Source organism: Chinchilla lanigera, unplaced genomic scaffold (assembly GCF_000276665.1).
Source record: "Chinchilla lanigera isolate Chin_1 unplaced genomic scaffold, ChiLan1.0 scaffold00044, whole genome shotgun sequence".
Classification (NCBI taxonomy): domain Eukaryota; kingdom Metazoa; phylum Chordata; class Mammalia; order Rodentia; family Chinchillidae; genus Chinchilla; species Chinchilla lanigera.
In genome coordinates this window covers 12,048,199-12,057,632 of record NW_004955445.1, presented here as the reverse complement: position 1 = coordinate 12,057,632, position 9,434 = coordinate 12,048,199, and the positions used below count along the sequence as shown (strand labels likewise).

General features: G+C 38.9%; 1 pseudogene; it reads left to right on the top strand.

Moving 5' to 3' along the window:
* Window positions 1-3,708: 3,708 nt before the first annotated feature.
* On the top strand, window positions 3,709-8,012 carry LOC102003915 (annotated as a pseudogene).
* Window positions 8,013-9,434: the final 1,422 nt, after the last annotated feature.

The following is a 9,434-nucleotide window of genomic DNA, read 5'->3' as shown; positions in this document are numbered from 1 at the left end:
AACCTACAAATCCCATCCTCTTTCCAATTCTGCTACCCATTTATTGAAGCAGCACCAAAAAGTGAGATAATCTTAGGTTCATCCCCTGTAGTTTGATGGGGAAAATAACAACACCTACTTCAGAAACCAGCCCTGAAGATTAAATAAGACGAGGAATGTCAAGAACATAGCACACAGCAATCACGCACTGTTTGTTGTTGTTACACATGCTGCTACTATGGCTCTAATTTAATCCCTGAATTAGGGGTTGAGATTTGCAAGTAGGGATATGCTGTCATTATTACATGTAAAGAAATTGAGAATTAGAGGAGTTGAAAGTGATTTTTCCAACACCATACAATGAGAATTCAGCACAGAAGGGATTCAAATTAAGCAGGACTTGTCCTAAAACCTTTGCTCTTGCCATGTGCGCCATTGAAATTACTTCAATAGAAATTGAAATTACTCCAGTAAAACAGACTGGGGATTCAGCTCAGCAGCACAGCACCTGCCTGGCAAGCATAAGGTCGTGAGTTTGATTCCCGGTACTGGGGGAAAAAAATAATAATAATTCCTCAAAAAAAAAAAAAAAGAAAGAAAGAAATTGGTAAAACATACATATCAAAAGTCTCACAGAAGCTTCTAACTTTTATAAAAATGTCTTAGCAAAATGGTTGTAGTTATGTCTAATAAAATATTACTAGTAATACTTGGGCTATGGAAAGGTAGATGTTTCACGGTCTATTACTGATTTCTTTTTGCCATCTCAAAACCACTCCTTTCAGGGTCACCTAACATAAGTATAATGGGTGTACAAAATATCTGAGAAAGAAGAGAGCACAGGTCCTCTGTTACTCTCCAAGATGCAGCAGAGTCCTCTGGAACAGATGTAACAACTTCTATAGGAAGAGACATGAATGGTTTCTGCTGAGGAATTTAGTGGGGTCTTCATCTGGTTTCTAGTCTTTCCAATAAAACATGGAAACTTTTTAATTTATCTTACACTTATAAAGAAGTGTTGTTTGTTTGCTATTTCATTTTCCATTTCTACTCTCTCATCCACCACATGGTTTTTACATTCAACGCAAACGTTTAATTGAACATGGCAGAAGAATGGTGTGCATTAGGGATTCTGTTGCCCTTGGCACTGATGCCTGCAGCCCAGATGCTGTGCCCTTCAACAGCAACAGTAGCATGTTCTAACTAGCGATTTTGTTATTTTAAATTAAAATAAGGAGACTGGGTAAAATGGTCGAATAGAAGTATCCTTCATATGACTCCTCAAGTGAGAAGATTTAAAAGTTAGAAAAGAAAGACAATCATCCAGGGGAGAAAGAGAGGAAGAGTTCTGGGAATCACAGAAAAAGTGACAGGAAAGCCACAAAGCAAGGAGAAGCAAAAAGGCAGTACAGAGCACAAAGCAGACTCAGCTACTCTGAGGATCAGAAGCCACAGGAAAAAACACACTTCAGAGACACCCCGGCCCAGTGACTGGGTGAGAGACAGTCACAAGAGACAGCCATGGTGAAGGGGAGGATTAATCACAGAACCTGTGAGAAGTTTCAGCAGCAGGGAGCTCAGCCTGAGGAGGGCATGATGGTCAGCAATACCACCTTCTCTGGTGAAGAGTGAGGCTCCCATCACATGTGGTTTCCTTAGGGGGTTGGGTCTGTAAGTGCTGGGACTGAACTCCTTTGGACTGCTTGGTTCCTTTCACTGCCCCACACGGGCACAGAACCCACTGGTCTATTTGCTTTCGCCACCCTTCAATGAGTTTGAGGATTTACTTCTGCTTGGACATTTGACACACCATGGGATACACAAGCAAGGCGCTATCTGGAGCAAACAGGGCACCTAACCAGCCCACAGGCTGCAAAGGTAGCTGAGGATAGCAGTGGCTCTAATTACACACAAGGAAACAAACAGTAACAAGTTTCTGGAATGAATACAGTGCTGGGGGAAATGAGGTACCAGTGACTGGAACCACCCAGCAGGAAAGACGTGGCAGAGCTCATTTACACAGCACCAGCCTGGTAATGGGAGTGGAGAGAAAATACAACAGGCTCCCAATATGACTCACTATCCCTTCCTCATACTTGGTAGATTCCAATATTACAGGTCCTGGAAAGAAATTTGACCAATCCAAACACCTCAGCATGGAGGAATTTTAGGTACTCATTTTTTAAAAAATTCTCTTTTGCTCTTTTTCTTTTGGCTTTTGTTTCCTTTTCTGTTTGTTGTTTTTTCATCTTAATTTTTATCTAATTTTATTTCCATTTTATTCTTTGATATTTATCACTTGCTCTTTTTCCTCTTCTTTCTCATCTTCATTTGCTTTTTTCAATCTTGTCTCATCTAGTTTCTCTTTCCGTCTTCCACATTTTATTACCTTATTATCACTTTTAATCTTTATTAATACTTAACAGTTACCTTATATTATTGCCTTTTTATTTTCTATTGTTAATGGTGGTATAGTTGTTGCTTTTAATCAGTTTTTACAGTATGTTAGTAACTGGTCTGTCTTTGTGTCACCCTTAATACTGCAGTTTATTTTCTCTTCTCGGAGTGGTACTAAGGATTGAGCCTTCAAAAGCATTCTGGTCACTATGAACACCTTAAATAAAAGTGGAAGAGACATTCTTCATCAACAAAAGTACAAATCCCACCACAGATGCACAAGAAATATAGGCGGAAAAAGCAGTATGGCAACTTATGACATTTATAAATCTCTAGTAACTGAATGCAAAGATATCAAAATGAATGAAATGCCAAATAATTCAAAAGATTAAGTTTTTAGATGATCAGTAACCTCAAAGAGAATACAAATGCACAACTGAATAAATTAAGTAAGACAATGCAGGATATGAAAGAGTAATTCAAAAGAGATAGAGACTCTGAAAAAGAATCAAACAGAAATCTTAGAAATAAAAAGTGCAATTCATGTCAATCCAAAAACTCAGTGGAAAGCCTTACAATACAGTGGATCAAGCAGAAGACAGAATTTCAGGATTTGAACAAAAGGTTGATGAATTATCACACTCAGACAGCAATAATAAAGAAAAAATAAGAATCATGAACAAAATGTTCAAGAATTACATTCAAGGATGTAGTTAAAGACCAAACGTATAAAACTTTGGTGTAGAAAAGGTCACTAAGGTACAGACTAAAGGCATATAAAATGTGTTCAGTGAAATAATAGTAAAATTTCCCAAGTCTTGGGAAATATGTAGCTATCCAAGTACAGGAGGCATTTAGTACCCCAAAGATACCAGTACAAATCTCCAGTAAAGGCACCAGTAAAGAACTTCCCCACACCATATTATACATAAGATGACAAGAGTACAAAACAAGGAGAAAATATTGAAAGCTGCAAGAGAAAAAAGCCAAGTGACTTATAACAGCAAACCCTTCAGAATAATACACATCTCTCAGCAGAAATTCTACAAGCCAGGAGGGTATGGAATTAGGTAATTTGAGCCCCGAAAAAAGGTAATTGCCAACCAAAATCCAGCAAAACTATCCTTCAGAATCAAAGAAGAAATAAAGAGCTTCCAAGATAAGCATAAATGGAAGGCATTCATGACCAGTAAGCCAGCACTGCAGAAGATACTAAAAGGACTCCTACACATAGAAGACACAAGAGTAGACAAACAAGTGAGAATTAGAATCAAACATTAGGAAAACATCTAAGTGACAGGAACTAGTAAATATTTTCTGTAATAACTCTGAATGGAAAAAGACTTAGTTCTCAAATCAAAAGTCATATACTGGCACTCTCCCAAAATAGCTACTGCTGCTGGTACTGTGCCAGGCACAGGGCCGGCAGAAGACAAGATCACCAACCTGTGGGTTATTGACCATCCAACCTGAAGTGGCAAAACCTGGATATCAGCCAAATCAAGATGGTGCTGGTTTCCTAACTTAAGCAGGTTAAAACAAACAAACAAACAAACAAAAACCAGGAAGACAGATCAGTTGAGTGGAGATACTTCTGTGGAAGATGATGCTTTTGTCAAGGACTGTCAATTGAAGAATTAAGAGGAACACAAACAAAACCAGGCACAGTGGTGTATGCCTGTAATCCCAGCATTTGGGAGGCTGAGACAGGAGGATTGCTGTGATTTTGAGGCCAGCCTGGGCTACACAGTGAATTCAAGGCCAGTCTGAAGTACAGAGTGAGACCCTGTCTCAAAAAAAAAAAGAGGTACACAATCAAGATAAAAGTGATGCAACAAAGTATTTCAAAGAATTTGGTAAAACTAAAGAAGAAAATGTGCATTCCAAGGAGTTGCTTTCTGTTGAAGAAAACAAGCGAATTCATGAAGTAACAGAGGCAAAACCAATAGAAGATATAAAAGTCATGCATTGTGGTGCATGCCTGTAATCCCAGCACTCAGGAGGCTGAGGCAGGAGGATCATTGTGAGTTTCAGACCAGCCTGGGCTACAAAGTGAGCTCAAGGCCAACCTGGACTGCATACTGAGACTCTGTCTCAAAAGAAAGACAAAAAAGGAGAAGATATAGAAAAAGAACACATGGAAAATTAGGAAACTGAAGCTCAGGAAAATAAAGATGATACTTTTTAACAGCCCAAGATAGGAAGAAGGAATGAGAAAGATGTAGCGGTTTCTGGTGATGGTACACAAGAAGAATCTGAACTTCTTTCTTCAGAAAGGAACCTAGACCAAGAAAAAGCAGGTGCTTTTGCTGCAGCACTAAGAGAAACAGACCCTAAGTCGGATTCTCAGGACCCCAAGAAGAACTTGACGACTGCATTCATCTGCTACCACTGTTAAAAGCCAGGCCACCTCAAGAGGAACTGCCCTAAGAAGCCCCCTGGGTCATGCCCTGAATGCAAAGGTGACCACTGGAGATCAGTCTGCCCTCTGAAGTGGAGGCCCCAGAGCTCAGACCCATCCTACCAGTTAGTCCAACAGGAATGAGGGGCCCCAGGGCATATTCTGCCTTCTCCCTCTGGCCAGACTGTCATCTCCATGGAGGAGCCCCAGGTAATCATGACTATAGAGGAAAAAGAACACAGCCTGTTGCTAGACACAGGTGCAAGTCTCTCGGTCCTTCTTTTCTATCCTGACCTTCCTTCCAGCCATCACACCTCAGAGAAAGGAGTCACTGGGTGAGGAGGTAATATGCTATTTTTCACAACCATTAGGCTGTAACTACTTGTTAGATCTTTCTTGCATATCTCTGTCTTCCTGCAAAACCAGTTTGAAGGTACCACCATGTATTACAGCAGCCATTGATATTTTCCCATGAATCTGTCCATAACTCTGTAATGTTTGCATTGTTCCTATGCTATTTCATAAATGGATGTATATTTATTACTATGTGTTTCCTACAACAACCATTGAGGAGAGTCAATGAATATTCAATTGATCATTCATGTATAGATCTATTTATTTTCTTTAAAAACCACTTTGAAGATACCAAAGTATAGTACAATAACCATTGATAATAACATACCACTTTTGTCTGTAACTCACTATTATTAGTTTATTTGTTCTCCTGAGAAACTATCTTGTAGATAACAATATGTAAAACAACAACCATTGATAATTTCCTACCACTTTGACTATAATTCGGTAAGCCCCCCTTATTACTATGTTATCCTTCTTTTACTCTTTAAAATAATAAAAAAAAGAATGGAACCTAGCTGAAGCTGATAACATAGCCAGTGAAGAAATGGAAGCTAGTGTGACTATGAAAGAAGCTGAGGATGGTACCTCTCTCAATCCAGGCTGAAGACGCTATCACTCTAGATTTTCATGGTGATGATCTCCTAGAAACAGGTAAAAATGAAAACTATAGATTCTGAAGCAAGTAAGCCAAGAGGTGGGAAGGATGCCATTGCACAGAGCACAGGGAAGCAGACCAAGGATTATGAAGTGAATGTGAACTGTAAAGATGGTAAGAAGGAAGACTCTAAAGAGTGACTTTGTTGAGAAGGAAGCCAGAGAAAGTTCTAAGAAAGTGAAACCTGGAGATAATGAAAGAAATACTTTGAAGAAAGGGCCCTTGTCTACTGGGCCCTCTGGCTAAGGAAAGAGCTCTTCAAGGAATCTAAAGACAGCAACATGCCATCTAAAAATGACAAAGGAAATACAAGTAGTACTAATGCTAGCAGCAGAAGCTCAACTAAAATATGGGTTAGTGGACTTTTTTTCTAATACCATAACTTCTGATTTAAAGATACTCTTTGGCAAATCTAAAAAGGTTCTATGTGCAAAGATAGTTACAAATGCTTTATCCTGGGGGAAAATGCTATGGTATCATAACTATGTCTTTAAGCACAGAGGTGCCCGGATGTATCACACATCTTCACTACACTGAGCTGTATGGACAGCTGATTTCTGCTGAAAATAAAAGGTGATTTTTCTAAGAAAAAAAAATGATGGAAAGAGTAGTTCAAGAAGCTCTGGAGATAAAAAAGTTTGAGTCATAGAAGTAGCACAAGCTCTGTCAAAAAGGAAGAGAAAGGGTCATCCAAAAAATCTGAAAAACAGAAAGCAAGAATAATATGAAAATGGAAAGTAAGCAAAGATAAGAAGAACGACAATGGACCAAGTGGTCAAACTTCAGAGTCAGTTTTACAAAATGAAGGAAAGAAGTGAATACGTTCAAATAGCCTAGGACCTATGGTAATAGGAGACCAAACTAAGGGCCATCCTTGCAGGCCATCAAGAAGTGGAAGATGTGAGAAAATTCCTGGGAGAAGCAAGAAAGAGGAGAGGGGACAAAGACGACAGGAGGAGAGAGATCTTGACTTTTGAAAATATGAAGGAACAAACACCGAGGGAACATTTATTTATTTTGAAAGACTATGATGAGCAAAAGGACTATGAAGTAGAAGAGAGACTGCAAAAAGAGTTGACAGCAGGAACAAATTACACTGATTCATGAATTGGAAGAGTGGGAATGCTTGCAGACAGAGAGAGAGAGAGTACCTAGAAATTGAAAGGCAAAAATGAGAGAGAGACTAGAATGTGAAGTCCTCCAAAGGGAACGCATTCACAGTGAACAGGATCATCAGGAAGCTAAAAAATATCACTTGAGAACAAGAGGAACTCAGAAAGCAGCAGCAGCAGCAGTTTTATTATGAAAAGAAAAAAGGAGTTTTTGGAATGCCCACGTCATAGGGATCATAGGCAAGATGACCCTTACTAGAGCAAAAATAAAAAGTTGTCTCTAGATACAGATGCACAAGTCAGCCAAGGATCTGACTACACTCACCAACAGAATAGATTTAATGACTTTGGTCACCAGAAGAGGGGAAGGTTTCCTGATAGTTTGTCAGTACAATCTTCATTTTTTGAAAGGCAGGAATGCTTTTTGGTTTAAAGGAAAGGAAGAAAGCCTGACCAACTGCACAAAGAGAAGATCCATGCCTTGAGAGATGCTCAAAAAATTTCAGTGATTCCAAAAGAAATGAGCCCACTCCAACAAGAAACGAACTTAGAGAACAGAAGACAGGTGCAAGGCGGACAAGAGGAGAGGAGAATGGTGATCATGAATGACAGACCTGACGTTACTCACCCTAGACATGTTCAAGAGGCAAGGCCCAATCCTTCTATACCAGCCTTCTACAAAAGTGAAGGGATCATGTCTGCCAACAAACAGGAAGCTGGATGATCCAAAAGAGATGCATCAGGACACAGTATGAGAGGCTCTTCTCCCCCTCCACTCCCCCCGGGAGCTGCAGTAATACTTAAGGCTATGGTAGCAGAGAGGGCAAGGGAGGACAGGGCATCAGATAGGAAGACATGGGTTTGAATGCCATGGAACAGGACACAGATGAACCAAAGAAAGAGTGGCATGGCCCACCTTCTCAAGGACATAGATAGCTACCATGACACTAGGTAACTGGGTAAAAGCCAGGCAGGAGCAAGTATGACGACCCAGCACTCAAGTAATACATCTCCAATTGATAGAAGTGTACATATCAGTGGCCATTCCATTCCAAGAGGAAGTGACTGTAGATTTAAGCCATTTATGGGTGGCCCTCCACAGCAATTTTGAAAATGAGCTCTCTGCCTTGATTTCAAGATGATTTATTGAAATCTCCTGTCAACTTTACCTGACTTCTTAGGAAGTCAGGTAAAGACTTCTGGTTTACGTAAGTTCTGTCAGACATTTTACTCTCTTTTTAAAAAAATTTAACATGATTGTTTTTCTCAGTGTTACAGAAGATATTTAAACAGTTCTGCTTAACTTTTAATAGTTTTTTGTATCATTCAGTGTTTCTTTCTTGTAGCACCAAGACATAAATGGAAAGACTGGACTTGAAACCACTTTGTTTAATGCTGTGTGAATATAAGAAGTAGCTTGCAGCTATGTGATTGTGGTTAATTTGCAGCATTAGCCCAGTGGTGTTAGGCCCTACAAATTCTTCTTGTCTCCAAGCATTTTCAGCCTCCATTTTTTTGTTTGTTTTTGTTTTTGTTTTTCTTCCGGTACCAGGAATCGAACTCACAACCTTGCACTTGTCAGGCATGCACTGTGCCGCTGAGCTAAATCCCCAGCCCCTCGGCCTCCAGTTTGAAGGCTAAGTTTTAAAGGTCTGCTGTCTAATCTTCACAGTATAAGCTATTCCTTGCATTTCTGAGTATTACATAACCTATTTTTGCAGAAGTTACACTTACATGAAGTGCATCTGTGTATTCTGGTTTTTAAAAAATTCAAGCTTTTTTGAAATAAGCCTTCACACTTTGTATAGTTTTTTTAGAAGTCACATATTTTTAAATTAAATTTTAAAATAAGACCTAAGTTTTGTTGCATGCAAGAAATACACCTGACCAGCAAAGACATACACAGACTGAAATTGAAAGGATGGAAAACTATATTCCATGCAGATGGAATCCAAAAGCAAGAAGGAGTAGCTATACTTATATCTAAGAAACAGTTTTCAAGACAAAATTAGTCAAAAGAGACAAAGAAAGCCACTCCACATTGGTAAAGAGAACAAGCCACCAAGAATATATAACAATTGTAAATGCATATGCACCAAATACCAGTGCACCAGTTTTATAAAACAGACACTACTCAACACAGAGGGACACATAAGCCCCAATACAATAGAAGCAAGTAACTTGAGTACGCCACTGTCATGCAATAGATAGATGATCTGGACAAAAAATTTACAATGAGCATTAAACTGCACAGATCAAAAGAACCTAACAAACATCTATAGAACATTGTATCAAATGACTACAGAATACACATTCTTTTCAGCAGCTCATGGCACTTTCTCCAAAACAGATCATATTTTAGGCCATAAAATGTCTTAACAAATATAATAATGTTGAAATAATTTCTTATATATTATCATATTATAGTGAAATAAAACTAGAAATTAACATCAAGAGAAATTATACAAACAGAGAGATTGGACAATTCATTTTTGGCCAATCAATGAGTCATTAAAGAACTGAAGGGGAAATT